The sequence below is a fragment of the Medicago sativa genome, chromosome 7, assembly GCF_051527215.1.
Source record: "Medicago sativa cultivar Bolivia chromosome 7, Bolivia_mono, whole genome shotgun sequence".
NCBI classification, from domain to species: Eukaryota; Viridiplantae; Streptophyta; class Magnoliopsida; order Fabales; family Fabaceae; genus Medicago; species Medicago sativa.
Genome location: NC_140755.1, coordinates 62124300 through 62131484, shown reverse-complemented (window position 1 = coordinate 62131484; position 7185 = coordinate 62124300). Strand labels below are relative to the sequence as shown.

Here is a 7185-nt window from a genome sequence, read left to right as displayed (position 1 = left end):
CTTGTGAGGTGAAGATTGCCCCCACTTATAAACAAATTGTCAGGCCAACTCCTAACCGATGTGGGACTCTTAACACATCCCCTCACGCTCAGGATTACACATCTGAAGCGTGAACATAAATGACGGGTGGCCCGATAACGGAAACCTGATAACAGGTGGCCCAAAGAATCGTGAAGAGGCTCTGATACCATGAATAGATTGATAAAAGATATGAATGAAATGATACAAGAGTGTTCCTCTATATAGAGTTTAGTTGTGTAACTAACTCTAACTAACTTGCTTGCTCTCCAAGCTATCTAGATAGCTTGCTCTACGAGCTATCTTCTCACTATATTCTAATAGTCCCCCTCAAACTCAAAATGGGAAAATTCACCAATTTGATTTTGAAACACAACGAAATTACAATTTATTCTTACTGAAGTAACTAAGTAAAATGGGGGTAAAACTAACAAATGACTTAAAAAATATGAAAACATAGGAAGCCCAACAAGCTGATGAAGCCCAGGCCCACATGAGGAATCCAATCCAGCTGGAAAAACTGCCACACGTGAGAACACACAAGCCTTGCTTCTTCATCTGAAAATCTGCAATCAGCTTATCGAAGAGAAAGAAAACGCTTTTGCAAAACACGTGTTTCAGCCAAACACAGCTTATTCAAAGCCAACCAAAACAGCTTTCCAGAAACACACTTATCCAAAGTCATAATCACTTATCTAAAACGGGGTTTTGCTGTTCAAAATCTACCAAAACAGTTTGCAGAATCACACTTATCCAAAGTCAAAAGCACTTATCTAAAAACATGGTTTTGCTGTTCAAAATCTGCAAACGCGAATTCATTGAAAACAGCTTTTTCTTGCAATAACTTTTGGACTGGTTGAGAAGTTAAGCATTACTTCTGTTGTTTGAGATCAATGCTGAGAAACGCTTCTTTCCTCGATCCCAAGGTATCCACAACAAACAGAAAGAGGTGCACCATAGAACACTGGAATCGGAGAAGAGAGAACACGAGAAAACACTTCCACCGGGATCGAAATCGACGATTGATTCATCATGTAATTTGAGAAACAGAACCTGATTGTTGATGGCAGAAACAGGATGCTCAGATTGCTTCTCGACGAACAACCACGAGGCGAAAAGCCTCACGGCGGCGACGCCGTAAACAGAGCTACACGATCTCACCGGTAATGTATCGATGAGAACCTCAGGTGCTTCAGAAACGACAAAATCAGAGGAACGATTCTCCAAGTCAGGTTCAAGAACGTCCAATTTCTCATCTTCTTGCGAATCAACGAACACACAATCGTCTTCTTTGACGATGTTGCAGCAAGGATCGACAATTACGCAAGAAATCTCACCAATCTGGATGGAGAATCCATCGAATTTTGGTTCGATGATGGAGAATCCATCGAATTTTGGTTCGATTGAAGGAGTAGAAACCGGTTGAATTGGAGACTCGAAACTACCGAAAGTGAAATGAACATGAGAAGCTGAAGATTCCATAGGTTGTGCAGAAACCGTGAGAACACCTTCAGATTCTTCATCTTCCTCTGCATCGTATGCTGAATCGATAGCGGAAGCATCATCATCGTCTTCCTCCCTAGGATATCGCTCTGATACCATATTAGAAATCGTGGTTGGGCCTAACACAACCCCACAAAACTGGCTTGTGAGGTGAGGATTGCCCCCACTTATAAACAAATTGTCAGGCCAACTCCTAACCGATGTGGGACTCTTAACAGATCTTGCATTTTTTTAAGGAAGTTTCTTATTTTGTGTATCAACCTGCTCATCACCGGCAGTTTCTCAACTTGAACTGACCGTCATGAATAGGGTTGGCATCAGGAGGATCTTCAGGTTGGTTATCTAGCTCGCCACCGACCTTCCTAGTATATTTTCTAGATCCGTGTGTTTTGGTTGTCATTTTTCTTGTTACTGTTGGTGCCAGCCTTCGTTCTTAGCTTGCCAATGTAACCATGAATACGTAGGTGTAAAATCCAGAAGAAAATATAGTTCTTAAAGTTTGTATCTTTTTTATTATGTATTATCCAAGAAATTGGAAAAACAGAGAGCGAGTGAGAGAATCATAGCATAGCAAACAATAAACAACGCAGAAGAAAATCCTCTCCCCCAAAGAAGAAGGAATTAGAAATGCAATCACACTTACGCTCACACTCACATTCACTCTCTTCGTTTCCAAAACCATTTAAGAGCCACCACTTTTCATCTTTCACCACCTCACTAATATCCTCTTCCATTTTTCTTCCTCCGCATCCTTTGGAGAAATAACTTGATCATGAGTATGAATTACACAGTCCAGATTATGAGTACGACATATGAACATCATCAATATTGCTCTAGACACATTTATCTATCTTATTGTGATTTGTTTTGTGTTGAACCTTACCACTCTGAGGGACACTATCGACATGTTGATCGCCAAGCATCTTATCAGAAGCTATGAATTCATCTTTGGTGATTTCCTCTATGACAGGTGAAGCAGTACTGCCTAAAGAATGCTCGACAATCTCATCCGTGACATTGTGCAAACATAATGAAAAGATGTAGATCCTTTTGTTGGAGTCTCTTGGTTCTTTGATAATCGGATGCTTGTTTTGCAAGACATCAAAATTCATATTGAAGTCTTGTTTTATTTGTCAAGTGATTTTGGCACCTTCTTCTGGCTTTTTACCTTTATCCATCTTAACCAAGTTAGAAGGTTGGTCACCATTAAGATTGCTATGTTGCTTGGGATCCTTCACCTCTTCCACCAAAGGATTAGTGAATAAAATGAGCAAAATCTAGCATCTTTTCATAGACTACCTCCGCCTCCGCGTAAAAAGAAAATCCTTTGTGTTCCACCAAGATGTTCTCAAAGATACGTTCCGAAAGAATAATATATCAATAAATAAATTGTTTTTGGCCACTAAATTAAGTATGTTGAATAATATATCAAATAGAAAGGAAAAAAATAGGAAAAATGGAGAGAAACTACTTATTTTCTTTCTTTTCATGTGGACAGAAAAGTACAGCCAACATGTACATGAAATTTAAAGGAAAAAAGATAAACAAAAATCATTACTGGGAAATATCTATTTAGAAGTACGATGACTTTTCTTGAAACACAAGCTAGATGATTAACAAATAATGCAACAAACAATAATTTTGAAAAACACAAATTTGGAGATTATAACAAAAAGTCAAGTAGATTGGAGCTTTGTTATAGAATACTACATTACACAAGTCAAATTCAACCAAATATGTGGTGTTATGTTACTTGATTTGAATATGGTACGTGCCACAATTTTGTGACATCAAAGGGAGTTTTAAATACCTCCCAAGTTATTATAGACTCAAAAGGAAAGTACATTCGTTCACTAACACAAACAAATGAATATTCCTTAGTTGTGTATATTAATTTTGTGGAGCTTATGGGGTCCAAGGTCATTGTTGAGAAGACCAAGTTGTTTCTCATTACCAACGTAAGCCTTATCAATCAAGAAGAGCTCAATCAAAGATCTAGGTTTGGCCTCACAATAGACTTGGACAATACTTGAATTATGTGTAACCAAGTGAATGGAAATAAGTGGTTAATATACTATATTTAAGGTTGATCCATTTAGATAGTACCCGAGATTGATCTTTAACTCAAACAATTCATGATCAACCTTTACTTTCTTTCTAATCGAACTCTAGATGATAATGGCTCTTTGTTCATAAGTATCGAATGATAGGGCTCTTCACCATAAACAAAACAAAGATATTTATGCCAATTTACTTCCAACATGGAATTCAAATTGAAATTGTACTATTTAGAATTTTCAGTACTTTATTTTCTAGATAAATTAATCAATGTATCAAACCAGTTAACATGTCTAATGCACAAACAACTTTTAGTTTTTTTTTGTCCCAACAGACAATTATTTTTCAATCATATGCAATTAAAAACACATGGGAATATAATTGGAAGCAATTACAAACAATTAATATGAATATAATGAACAGATGCACTTATAACCAAACATGAGTTTTGCTCAAGGATTCCAAAACTGGAAAAGTCTATAATTTACTTCAGATACAATCTTTTTCGAAAGTACCAAGACAAAGTGTAAGAACAAAACAAGGCCTAATCATCAAGATTTCAATCTATATCTATATCTATATTATATACAATTGCAAATATTTTACAATGACCTATATTAAATGCTACTTTTCTAATAGGCTATCCACTTGTGCATTGTGCCACTTGGCAATTGATAATTAAATTTCTAAATTTCTAAATTTTCATGACACTAATTATAAAAGGCAACATTGATAGGAGACAAATAGTTTTTTTTTTTTTAAGGAAGGAGACAAATAGAATTAACTTGCATTTGATTGATTTGTTAATTCTTTTATTTGATCAAGCAAAAAATAATAATTGTAAGAAATTAAAAATAAAAGACATAATTTTGAATGGTGTGTAACTTATTTTTTAATTCTTTATTTGAACATTAAAAAAAGTAATAATTTCAACAACTTGAGTATCACTTGAAAAAAAAAGGACCGTACAAATTTTTACACGTAGAAAAATACCCTGTGAAAAATGATCCTAAAAATTATTTTAATGTAAAAAATATAATACCATTAATATATGGTGAAAATGACCATACAAATTACTACATCTAGAAAAAAAACAATTGTATAAATTATTACATGTTGAATAATATTATGTGAAAAAAATGACCTTAAAAATAGTTTACCGTGTGAAAAAAATTATTAGCGTGGAAAATAAAAGTTAGAGGCTATTAGCGTACAAAGATTTGTTGACTATGTTATGGAATTGGTTCTTAATTTTACAAATCACAAAAAATTAAAAGTTAGAGTTGACAATGACTGGATTTGAATTACCAATTAATATTCCATAAAACCAATTAATTTGATCAGATTTTCATAATGTCAAATTTTACAAATCACAAACTGAAATTTGATGTATATAGATGGAATTGTATAATGCATACATTACATATTATTAATAGTTTTAAATATGTTGAATTGATTTTCAATTTTGAACAAGTTTTAGGCTCTAAAGTGTGGTATTTTCAACCTATAAATAGAGGCAACTCAAATGTGAAAAGGACACATTTTTTCTTGAATTCCGTAGAAGAAAAAAAAACTATCCTTCGTATTCTGAGTACAACTATCATAGAGTTTTTCTATTATTTTTTATTTTTTATTATTTTGTTAATTATTTTATTTCTTCATCTTTTTATCTTTCATGAATTTATTAAAAAAACAAAAATCACATTTTTTATTTATTTTGCAACTAAGATTTCAATGGATTTGTGAAATTTATTTTTCAAACATGAAACATGTTTTCTGATACTATTTATTTAGTTAAATACTTTATTTCTTGATTAGTGCAATTTTTTTTAAATGACAAATCCCTTACTCTAAATGCTTATTAGGTCATGTTATCATTAGCCCTAATTTTTCCCTCCAATAACCTGTCATTAATTGCTAATCCCACATAACCATAATATTTTTCCCTCCTATTCCATTGCCTATTTGAATTTGAATTTTTTGTGTTTGTTTTACCTTCTTCTGCATGCGCTACTGATTTAATGCAATGATACTATCAAGTTAAACCTTTGGTATAACCCATGCAAATATGAGTGTTTATCTGATTTAATATGTCAGTTTCCAATGCTAGGCTCTCTACATCCAGAGTTAAATATATACGTTTCCATACATATGCTGCACTTTTACATAGACATTCCAAATTTTTAATGGCCTTTCCAATTCTTCTAAACTCTTTGACCTTTCCAATTCTACAACTCACAAAAATTTCTTCTCTTATGTGTTGCGGCCCAGCAGAAGCATTCTTAGTAGAATTATTTTTCTCTCATGCATCAATTTACCCTTTCATCACATAGATCTCTCTCTTTTCTTCCTATGTTTCTCTCTTCGTTTCATTTCTTTCCTAATTTCATTCACAATGAGAATTCTCATTCTCCTTTCTCTCACTACCCTTCTCTTCTTCTCCTCCTTCACCCACGTTCTATGCGAAGAAGATATAGATGAAGATCTCAGTTTCCTCGACGACATCGATCTCGAAGAAGATTTCTCCCGTTACGAAGATTCAGAAACGTACCAACCCCCTCAATTCGACGAAAATGACGTCGTTGTTTTGAATGATACAAACTTCACCGACGTAGTCAACAAAAACCGATTCGTTTTGGTTGAATTCTACGCACCATGGTGTGGTCATTGTCAAGCATTAGCACTGGAATACGCCGCTGCTGCAACTGAATTGAAGGATGAAAATGTCATTTTAGCGAAACTTTATGCGACTGAAGATAATGAAGTTGCTCAGAAATTTGATGTTCAAGGTTTTCCCACTATTCTTTTCTTCATTGATGGTGTTCATAAGAGTTATACTGGTCAAAGAACAAAGTAATAATCTTTCATATTTGAATTTTCTCTTTTAATTATTGAAATTTTATTCAATTTTATTGGATCTGAAAATGTGAGTTTTTCTTTTTTGATTGTGATGCAGAGAAGCTATTGTGACATGGAATAAGAAGAAGACGGGACCTGGTATTCATAACATTACTTCCTTGGATGATGCTAAAACAATATTGTTTTCTGAAACCAAAGTTGTTTTGGGTTTCCACAATTCATAACATCAAATGGGTTCCTGTTCCTCTGATCAAAATGCTTCCAAACAAAACAACCATTCCTCCAACAATTGATAATGATTCCTTTCCTTTAAGTCAATTGCTTAGATTTATTAGAGCTTTGGACACAATGAGGTGATATGCATGCAGTAACCATGACAAGTGTTCCGTTAAAACAAAATCATGTTAAGTGTTGTAATTTTATTTTTTGACTTTTCAACTCCTACCTCTTATGGTCACCAATGCACTTCTATTCCTATAGAATCAGTGAGTACAAGCGATGCAAATAGTCGTTCGTGGGATATTCGTGAGATATGCTCTCGCGAGATTTAGCAGTGCTCCAATATCAATTACCTTTGTATATGCTTGAAGTGTATTGTGCCTTGATTTGTGGCAAATGTTTTCATCTGGGTGTAATTTGTCCATGATTTCACATTGATTTGTAAATGGGTCATCAATAGTTGTTTGATGCATTGAAGATAAAGTGATATGACTTTTTTTTTTTGTTACATCGTTTATGATATATTTA

At 33.9% G+C, this 7185-nt stretch overlaps 1 pseudogene; it reads left to right on the top strand.

Moving 5' to 3' along the window:
- The first annotated feature begins 5974 nt into the window (after positions 1 to 5974).
- On the top strand, positions 5975 to 6662 carry LOC146907449 (protein disulfide isomerase-like 1-4 pseudogene; annotated as a pseudogene).
- Positions 6663 to 7185: the final 523 nt, after the last annotated feature.